Below are 10,936 nucleotides of genomic sequence, written 5' to 3'. Positions count from 1 at the left end.
AAACAAAAAATAAAATAAAATAAAAATAAAAATTTCACAGGTTAGAAACAATGTATGTACAATGTGAGAGAAGATCCATTGGCTTTCATTAATTAAAGCATCAAACAAGAACATTAAAGGTGTTGCAAATTATTAAATTCTATGAGAAGATTAAGCAGAGAAAAGTACAAGGGTCACAGTGTCTTTTATGGCTAATTTTCAAAGACAGTATTTTGTTCATATATAAATATCTTATTCTTCTCTCCTTCTTCTTCCCCGCATCCTATATTCTGAATAACAGATATGCAACAATACATTAGCTATTATGCATTAATTAGCTATAATGCAACAATAGCATTATGCTATTCCTAAACCAATCCTGCTCCAAGGCATCATTTAGACATGGAGCATACTCCTGACTCAGGGGTCTCTATGGCAGTATCAACCCTTTAGAATATCTGAAATAATATCACTGAACCCCACACTTCAGACTTAACCACTTTGGTGGATTGTCCAGATGGTCCACTTAATATCTCAAACAATTCCAATACAATTTTTTACTAAGAACATTGTCAAAAATACATCACATTTAGCATTTGCTCCCTGGGAGGGGATAGCCTAATAGGTGAGCCCCAGATCCCTATGAGAAAGACTGTCTCAAAGGAGGGGGACAGTGTTCCTAGGGATGGCACCTGGGGTTGTCCTCTGGCCTATATATACATCTGCACATACACACCAAACATTTTTTAATTAATTTTCATTTAAACAGCCATATCTGTTCTAATTTTTTTTTAGTAATAACCATTTTTAAGACTGTCAAGACTACAAGTAATGTTTCTTTTCAGACTTTTATATTGTTGTCATGTTATTGTTCTATTTAAGATTCTATTTAAGGGGTTAGAGAGATGGCTCAGTGGTTTAAAGCACTTGTTATTCTTACAGAGTATCTGACTTAGATTTCTAGCACCTACACCGTGGCTCACAATCACCCATAACTCTAGTACCAGGAGATCTGATGCCCTCTTCTGAACTTCTCAGGATCTTTGCAGACACATAGTATACATACATACATTGAGGCAAAAGAATTCATACACACAGATAAATAAGCAACTTTCATTTATTAAAAAAAGATCTATTTAAAACCTAAATGTACTAAAATATATTGCTCCCAATGTTGAGTACTTAGTATTTTTTTGAAAATGGAAAAAAATATTGAAGTATGGATGTTCTACGTTGTTTGACATTAGCTGTAATTTCAGCTCTGAGAAGACACCGGGAACCACGGTGAAACAGAAGGCAAACAGAGCGAGCCAGGTGACCTTGGGAAAAATCACAAAACAAAACATGGTATTGTTGTCTCACCTCTGGCTGTAACATCTAGTCACACTCCATTCAGAAATGACAGAGAACCCTCCTGAACACAGAGTGAATTGCAATTTATATCACATTTTAATTTTCAGGGGAGGGGGAAATAGGATCAAAATACATTGTATGGCATTCCCAAAGAACTAATAAGCATGTAAAAGCTATAATTTCTGGAGAGGGTAACTCAGGAGTGGAGTCCTTTCTCAGCATGCGCGAGGCTCTGACTTCAAACCTCAGCACTGATAAAAAGAGGTAACGTAAAAAACAGTCATTTTCTTTTTTAAAAAAATTTTTATTAGATATTTTCTTCATTTACATTTCAAATGCTATCCAAAAGTTCCCTATACCCCCAACACACCCTGCTTCCCTGCCCACCCACTCCCACTTCTTGGTCCTGGCATTCCCCTGTACTGGGGCATATAAAGTTTGCAATACCAAGGGGCCTCTCTTTCCAGTGATGGCTGACTAGGCCATCTTCTGCTACATATGCAGCTAGAGACACGAGCTCTGGGGGTACTGGTTAGTTCATATTGTTGTTCCACCTATAGGGTTGTAGACCCCTTCAGCTCCTTGGGTGCTTTCTCTAGCTCCTCAATTGGGGGCCCTGTGTTCCATCCTGTAGATGACTGTGAGCATCCACTTCTGTATTTGCCAGGCATTGGCATAGCCTCATAAGAGACAAAAACAGTTATTTTCTAAGCTTGGTGTTTAGTATTTGGCCTAAGTCAAAAAGGAATAAAAGTCATTTTCTCTCAAGCTCTCTTAAAAAAACAGAAAACCTTGGGAGGGAAATTAGGTTCCATGGCTTTAATGTAGATTTTAATACACATTTTAGAACAAAATATGTGCATAAGTTTTTCAATGAGGAAACAATCTGATTTTTGACATTTTAATGTATATTAACATTCTATATTAATGTCATCAAGTGGTATAGCTTATTATGATTTGTCACTAAATTTCCTAACTTTTTTCATATTTACTATTTCAAATTGTGATTGTATAGAAAGTTAACCATACTATTTGCAATATATTTTTAAAGTATCACACATATTTTAAGGGCTGCAGAGAGGGCTCAGAGGTTAAAAGCACTAACTGCTCTGGCCAAGCACCTGGATTCAGTTCCCAACATTCACATGAGGCAGCTCACAAGTGCCTGGGACTCCAGCTCCAAGGGGCCCAGTGCCTCTTGTGAAGGAAGGGAGTGAGGGAAGGGGAAAAAGAGGATGGGATGGGAAGGAGTGGGAAGAGGGGTAGAGAAAGAGAGAAATCAAGAGCAAGAGCAAGCAAGGAAGAGCAAGCGAGAGAGAGAGACAGAGAGAGACAGAGAGGCAGAGAGAGACAGAGAGGCAGAGAGAGACAGAGAGACAGAGAGGCAGAGAGAGACAGAGAGACAGAGACAGAGAAAGAGAGAGCCTACAAGCCTGCCTTTATGATAGTGAGGCAACTTGGTGGTTAGCAGCTCTTACTGCCCACTGATACAAGCAGAGTTCTGTTCCTGAAACCCACATAAAGGTAGATATGGAGAGAACCAACTCCACACAGCTGTTTTCTAAGTTGCAAACCACAGCTCACACGCACCCATACAGACACAGAGAGACATACAATAAAAATATTTTTTTAAAAAACTAAATGACTACTAGCTTTAAAAACTATGATATGATCCTATTACTATAAAAGTACTTCTGTTGGTAAATATGGACATGAATATAAAGATTTGCAGATATATAAAAAGAGTAGCTACTAACACACTATGGTGTTGATTCCAAGATTTGCTCATACTTAAGACCAGATTTAAAGATGGTGGAAAGAAAAAATGGAAAAAATTAAAGCAATATAACAGACTTAAGTTCTTCCTTAAAAGGTGGGGTGGGGTGGGGTGGGGTGCAGACAGTCGGCATGGCTCAGGGTGGGGTACAGACAGTCGACATGGCTCAGGGCTGGCCAAGTAAGCCTGATGAGCTTGGTTCAATCCCTGAACCTCAGGTCAAGGGGAAAGGACCCTGCCAAAGTAGCACACGCTGTGGTGTACATACACACCACACACACACTGACATAAATCAAATTGTAAATTACAAAGAAAAGGAACAGACTTGGAGGAGATGAGGCAGAACTGTCAGGAGACATTTCCTTGGCTCCGATTTGGATACAGTCGATAGTGATAGTTTTCTGTCCCCTCACTACCATGAAGATGTATGAATAGGCTCAGTGAAACAGTAGCTTACATCTGATGGAATGACAGTAAATAAAAGAACTGATGCTAAAGTCACATCTTCTCTTCACACTGGAACCTGCAGTCATGGCAACTTCCCGTCATCTATGCTATAAAACCAAGTCTATAGGGTGATCTATAGGTTGACGGAGATCTAACTTTTGTGTCCAGGGAAAGCACTAGGGAAGTCTTACAAGGTACATTCATAGCCTGCACCTCAGAAATGTTTAGTCAGTAAGTCAGGACTAAATTTCATGAGCAAATGTGACAAGTATTGACCCTGAAACACAGTGACCTTGGGGATGTTTGATTTCCTTCCAAAGAATTCACAGCTGCGGATCAACAGAGAAGACAAGGACTTGCTGTAAGCCTCCTCTCGGGCCTCATCTGAAGACTCCCGAGGGCTCAGTCTCTCACCAACTCAGGTCTAGACTCAGTATTGCTTCTGAAGAATACAAACTCAGGCTTATTGCTCTCTCTTCTCTTTCTTTCTCTTTTAAAACTTTTGATTGATTCTTTGTGAATTGGACATCATGCACCCCAATCCCTCTCATCTCCTAATCCTTCCATATCTGCCCTCCAACCCTGTAACCTTCCCTTGCTCCAAGAAAACAAAAACCAATGAACAAAAAATTCTCACTGTGGAAGCTGTGGTGTGTCACAGTGTGTCACACAGTGTGTCACCCTTTTGTCCAAACAGCTTTACTACCAAATGTTCATTGCAATGGTCTGGTTCCAGGCCTCTGGCTTCTGCTACACCATCAATACGGCATCTGCATGGGGGACTCCTCTTGGATACCCTGTGTCACCCTGTCTCAGCTTTGGATCTGCAGGACCATCAGGCTCTGCATTCCTCTCTAGCGCGTCACAGTCTAATATCGATAAGGCCCATGTCTTGATCTTTCTCCGTTGTTTAGTATTTTGCTTATCCCACAGAGTCACTTAATTTCAAAGTGGCATCCCGCAGTTAGGACCGGGACTTAGACAGAGCTCAGGAGTTGTAACTCAGACAGAGACGCAGCTTGATGGAGAGGTGCACATGGAGGCAGAGTCTATAAATTCACAGATTCTTACTTCCCGCTAGAGAACTCATTCAACAATAGAGGGAGACTGGGCTCTGGATTTCTAACAAGAGTCCACTGGGAAAGGCTGTGTGTGTTTTCAGAAGGAAGGACTCCCTAGTTTCTTGGACCTAAGCTATTTACCTAAATGAGCAAAATTATTTTATCATAGATATTTTCATTTAATGGATTCAATACTATTTTCACAACTATTTTCTGCTGGCTTATTTCTTTCCTTTTAACCTGGTGTTTACATTCTCTCTAAACTCTATATTCTTTTAAAACATACATTTATTTATTTATTAATTTATTCACTGTGTGTGCGCATGCATTATATGTGTGTAGAGGTCAGGGGACAACTTGCCAGCGTTGGTTCACTCCTTCCTCAGGTTTGGTGGCAAACATCTTTAACTACTGGGAACTTTTATTTAATTTTGTGTTATGCTTCTGTTGCATTTGTTGAAAAAAAAAACTTCCTTTTTCTTTGAAACAGACTCTTGCTGAGTAGTTCAGGCTGACCACTGGTTCCAGATCCTCCTGCCTCAGGCTCCTGGTCACTCAGATCACAGCTGTGAGCCACCACCTCACGCCTGAGTAATTCCTAGGAGGGGAATGTCTAAGGAATTTAGTGCCCTCCAACCGAACTTACTCCTATACAGGAACTGTTCTTATTTATACTACCCAGCATGGTAGTCAGCAACCACACGTAGCTCTCGAGCACTTAAACGTGACTAGCAGGATTGAGAAGCTAAGTCTACTTGAAGGTGTTAATTAACTCATGCTTAATTGACTACCTGTGGCCTGGAGTTACTGTCTTACAGTAGGCAGTTGACTAAGTCATGATATGTGATACCAAATTGCTCTCCAGAAAAACCTGAATTTTTACCTCCACTCTTAGTAAAAGATAATAGCCAATTCTTTACCTAATAGGCAACACAACTTTCATCTACTGAAGTTTTATAATCTGAACACTGAAAAATGCCTTTTACTCTTTTTTATTATCCTGTAATGAACAACACCATTTCTTCTGTCATCACAGGTTAGTTACAAATATTTTTAGCCACATTGCTTGATTCTGTGGATGAAAATGATCTAGCTTCCAGATTTCTTTGTTGGGTCAATTTTTTTGTCATTAAAATCCATTGTCAACATTTAAGTTCATATATAAATGTGAACTTCATGATTTATCTAGCCTGTTAAATGGCCTAGCCATAGTGTCCAGTGGCTAAGTAACAGTTGGAGGAGCCTTTGAGGTTCTGCCATCGTCAGACTTTCTTAGCCAGTTCGTTAATGCAACTATAACAAGGATTACTACTGCCCTGCTTCACACCACATGTTAGTGTTTGGCCCGTCAGATGTCTGAGTTTGTAATTCTTGCCTGAATTATATTTTAAGAGATTAAATGTCAAATAGTAGCTAGCTAATAATAATAATAGCTAACTTTCATCCCGTTTAGCATGCAAAATGACTTGATGACCTTTCAGATCCATTTACAACTAACATTTATCTCGTAGAACACTTTTTTAGTGGGTATTGAAGTTTCTTTCTCCCTAGAATAGCCACCCAGCATTATATAGATTGTTAAGATGCAGGCTGATAGCCTTGCTTCCCAGTTTCTAACTCAATAGATTAGGGCTTAGACTCTGTACCTAGCTCCAAGCTCTATCATACTGAGTTGATGCTTTCTCAAAGCCTACAGGGGGTGTTCTAACACTCCTAAAAGTGTTGTAACAGAATGTAATTTTGGCAACATAGTACAAATGTGTAGGCCTTTTCCCCCCTAAAAACAAATCCACATTCTTTCATTTTATCTTTACAACAGTCCTTTGCAAAAAGTTGGTAACTAAAACAGTAATTGCTTATCCCATTTTCCAGAAGAAAACCCAAGAAACCCCTTCTGAGCACACAGAAAGTTAGAAGAGCCAAATCAAGACAGTGTCCTAACCTTGTAAGTACACGTGAACTCAGCAACACAGGCTATGCTGGAAGTCTGCTTCCAGACTGGTATCATAAAAACAGAACCATGCCCAGGAACAGAGAAGGCGATCCAAGACCTGATTCCCTGAAGCAAACACTTCTCAGGGGTTGATTGCCAACCATGCAGTCTACTGTGGGGACCGCTGAAGAGAATCGTAAAGAACAAGGAAAAGACAGTTCTCTATCTGCTTTGCTGTGTCCAGACAGGCCAGGAACCATACAGTAACCAGTGTGTGGCAGAGGCAAATACAGAGTTGTGACTATGTGACTTCACATCTGGACTTGGAGGAGTGGCCAGTCAGACAAGAATGGGGGAAAGAAAGAGTACACAATAGAGCCCTCCTGGAGCTCAAGGCACAAAGAGCAGCTTTATCCACACTGGGTGTGTGTTTGCCAAAAATATCAGGGCTGCTGGCGCTCCAGAACTTACAAGGGCATGCTTTTGTGTAGACTAAGCTACCTTGACTGTATAACAGCTCTAGTCAGGGGGTATAACTTCACGATCCATTTGTAGCCTAAGAGGTCAAAAATTGTCTCTCTCTCTGATATTTTTTTTTTTAGAAGCATTCTCAATTGAAAGAAAGAAAAAAAAAAGACCATAAGTTGTGACCCTAATTCTACTACTTGTAAAGCACCCCTTCAGGGAAAGAAAGAGTACTTTTGTCACTTTAATAAAACTTATGTATGATGCTAGACATTAACTTTAACAGTGACTTTCCCAAGTTTAAACCAATGATAGCTAGGAAGCACAGGGTGAAAACAAACAAACCTACAACTGACCTGGGGAAGGTTACTGAACGACTTAATGTACTCTGCATGAATGTTGTAACTGACTTTGTTTACACAGCCATTGTATAGCCTAGCACAAAATCATGAAAGCAACAACGTGCCCACAACTTCATTTAGAAAACCATAGCAATACTGTAGGGCAACTATTCCTCCCATGCACAAGCCTGAAAACTGCAAATTAAAAATGAAGTCAATTTATCATGACCAAATACTTGTTTCAAATCACCAGGAATCTGAAATTTGCCTAATAAAAGGGAGAACATTCATATGTATTTTCATGTGTTATTTCTTATTATTTTAACCTTTTAGAGAACTACCATGATAGATTTAGAAAGTTAAATTCTTAGAAAATAAGTTACTTAACCAATATTCTCATTATATGTTATAACTAGGTTTGAACCCAGAACTTCTAACTTTGAAGCCACCCATTTATAACCACACTATGTTGCCTCTCTAAAAAAATATACTAAGAACTTGAGAAGTCAGGGAAAGGCAAAGGAAAAAACAAAAGCTGATCGGGAAGGAGGAAGAACAATGTTTACAGTCATAAGGATAGTCACATTTCTGCAAAATCCCAAATCTTAATCTATGGCGGAGTTTGTCAGTAAATCAAGATTACTCAGGTGCCCTTACAAAGTTTCATCTTAATAGTAAGGATCTTGGCAATCACTGTCTGCAGTGTTTTCAAATCCCTTAACTGAGGTTCTTCAGAGTGACTCAAATTAAATGTTTCTACTTTTACAACTTTGTAATCATTCAGTTCAGCGGCTGAATATGATCTTAAGTTTCCTTTCCTATTAAGAATATGAATGTATACTTACATAGTAGCCAAAATATCATAGCTGTAAAGAGAATTTCTAGCCTCAACACTCTTGAGAGTTACTAATTAAATTGCCAAGACTCTTTGAGACAAATGAACTTCACTTCCACTTTACCACAAGAGAAAAGTAACAATTTGGGAAGAATGGCTTTCCTTAAAATAGCACCACAAATTGTGAAGAGGATTCTCTCTCCAAGGTGACCTGCGGAGGCCCATTTAGCTCCAGAGTTGGCCTCTACCACCAGGAGAAACAGACATTTGGTGAGAAAGTCAAGTCAGTGTTCTCCAAAGATATCAAATCTTAAGAACAGAAGTGTACTTCAAACCTCTCTAACCTCTCCTTTGTGAGTCTACCTCCAGAATATTCTTATCATCCCACTGACTACCTACAGTAGTGGCTATTCTGATCTAGTCTTAGACTACCTCGACTATGTTAGCAATAGAACTCAGGAGTCAGAAGGACTCTTGAAAAGCTACATAGCAATTCTTTTACTTAACTAAGAGGACAGGAGCAGGAGGACATTGCCAAGAAAAGTACTTTCCGTGGTTAGTTTATGACAAATCTAGGCCTAAAATAAAGAGATCTTAAACTTGGCCTCCATGTGTCTCTTGTTATCTAGTGTGTGTGTGTGTGTGTGTGTGTGTGTGTGTGTGTGTGTGTGTGTGGTTTGAACCCAGTATCTCAGACCAAGTGCCCTACTGAGCTTGAAAATGCTGTTATATATGTTATGCCAATGGAAGATTCCAAATGTCTACTTGATGTTTTCAGAGAAACATTCTGGTGGACAAAGTACCATTTGCTCTGCTTCTTAGAGGTTCAAAGTAGAGGGAAATAAAGGTTACAAGACCTAGCTTGAAGAAAGGGTGTTCTGCTTTGTACTTAAACATTTGTTCTAAGATTTTTAGCTTTCTAACTGATCATCAAGGTAGAAAGTACCCACCACAGGCCAAATAAAAGTTTATGTCATCACAAGAGGACATCAAATTGGTAATTGCTGTCATTAATATACATATGCATCTAGATATGAGCAATCTTTACTTATATTCTACTCCCTTTCTCTTCTATTTCCATTTGAACAACAATTTATCATATAAATTGACAACTGTGGCTGCCTCCAGGAGGAGAAACGAGGGATAGAAGAGGGAGCTTAATTTGTACTGCACATTCTTTAATATTGCTTGAAATTGTTACCAAATTTCTACTATACCTCAGTATTTATTAAATTTATATTTCCTTTTTAAATGCATATTTATATGCATGTAGTTTTATTACTAATTTAATGAAACAACTATTCTAAAGTTTGCAATTTCACCAGTTTTCAGAAGAATCAAAACAATAACTAAACTCAAGGCAGAATTTCAGACCAGAACTCGACAGAGGAGCGAGTAGTTTTTTAAGAGGAAAATTTGGTTAAACCCTTTTGAACAACTTATATCTAAAAGGCCGTTTAAAAAAGGGATTTAAGGACGGTTTCTCTAGAGAGGCAGAGTGGAAAATCTCACAGTTTCAAAAGTCGAAATCAAAATTTGTTTTTATCTAGTCAGGGACATGGGTCCAGGATGGAATTTATAGGAAAAAAAAAAAAAAGGAACACAACTCAGTTCTTAGATTTCTGGAGCAGGAACCCTCTCTTTCCTGAATGTTTTGTGGGCTTGCTTTCAAGGAGAAACTCCACGTAGTGAACAGATAATCTCTCCTTTTACTGAAGCTCAGAAGGACTTCAGGAATCACGGACTTTAACCAACCGCCCACCTCCACCCCGCCTGGCCAGGGCACTCCTCACCTCACTATATATTTTCACGGTCAGCTGTCAACGCAACCCTTTGTGTCCCATTCAGATTAAGAGCAGATAGGAACGGCTCTCAGAGAAATTGAAATGATGGCTGGAAGACGCGCGAGTGACGAAGTGACATTTGGCGTGGACCCCAGCAAATGCTTGACCACATCTGGCTACTCTCAAGTTTCCCAAGCCTGGCTCTACCCATCCTCTGCGTGGACCCCTCCGGGTCTCGCTTCTTGCCGTCCATCCAGCACTCGGGGACCGCTAGCCATCCCCTCGTGCTCGGGGAGCGGCCAGGACGCGCCCCCTCACCGCAGCCTCCTTCATCCCGCACCGCATCAGCCACCTCCCTCCAGCCACAAAGGCAGCTGCGGGGCCGGGAGTGACAGGCCTGTGGCCGCAGACGGCGCAATGAGGTAGCCAGGGACAGGGACTGGGATGGGGTTTGTTTCCCGCTGGCACAGGCGCCTGCCCGGCCGCACGAGTCACTCCACTACCGCGCCGCCTTCCAGTTCCTCCAGAAGAAAGTCCGCGGCCCTGAGCAGGGAAGGTGTCCAGCCCACCAAAGGACAGGCCCTACCCGCCACTGAGTCCCCTCGCCTCCCGGTCCCCGCGAGTCCCCGCAGCAGCTCACCTGGCCCCGGCGGGAGTGAGGGCAGAGGGCCGGGGTGGTCTCCACAGCCCCGGGCGGCTCCGTACAGCGCTCTGCTCCGAGAGGCTAGCGCCGCCGGTGGCTGGCGTCTCTGCGGCTTGGCGCGGGCTGCGCGCTCAGTTCCCGGGGGCGGAGCGAGGCGCCACCGCGGCCAGAGGCGGATTCCTCAGGTGCTGCCCCTCCTGCTCCCCCCTCCCCCTCCTGGCCTGAGCCCCCTGGTGGCCTTTTGGGCTCCCTTGCCTTCAACCCTAGAGTGCCCAGAAGCACGCGATGCCAAATACACGCCCACGTGCTGCGGAGCCC

General features: G+C 41.5%; 1 protein-coding gene across 2 annotated transcripts in view; it reads right to left on the bottom strand.

Moving 5' to 3' along the window:
- Greb1l (GREB1 like retinoic acid receptor coactivator) overlaps positions 1-10,728 on the bottom strand; it is a 231,759-nt gene extending 221,031 nt beyond the window's left edge. For both annotated transcript variants that reach the window (XM_029471989.1, XM_021150817.2), the window contains exon 1: positions 10,616-10,728. The gene's annotated coding sequence lies outside the window, so the exon portion shown is untranslated. The remainder of the gene's footprint in view (positions 1-10,615) is intronic.
- Positions 10,729-10,936: the final 208 nt, after the last annotated feature.

The sequence above is a fragment of the Mus caroli genome, chromosome 18 (genome assembly GCF_900094665.2).
Source record: "Mus caroli chromosome 18, CAROLI_EIJ_v1.1, whole genome shotgun sequence".
NCBI lineage: Eukaryota > Metazoa > Chordata > Mammalia > Rodentia > Muridae > Mus > Mus caroli.
This window is presented reverse-complemented; position numbering and strand designations above follow the sequence as displayed.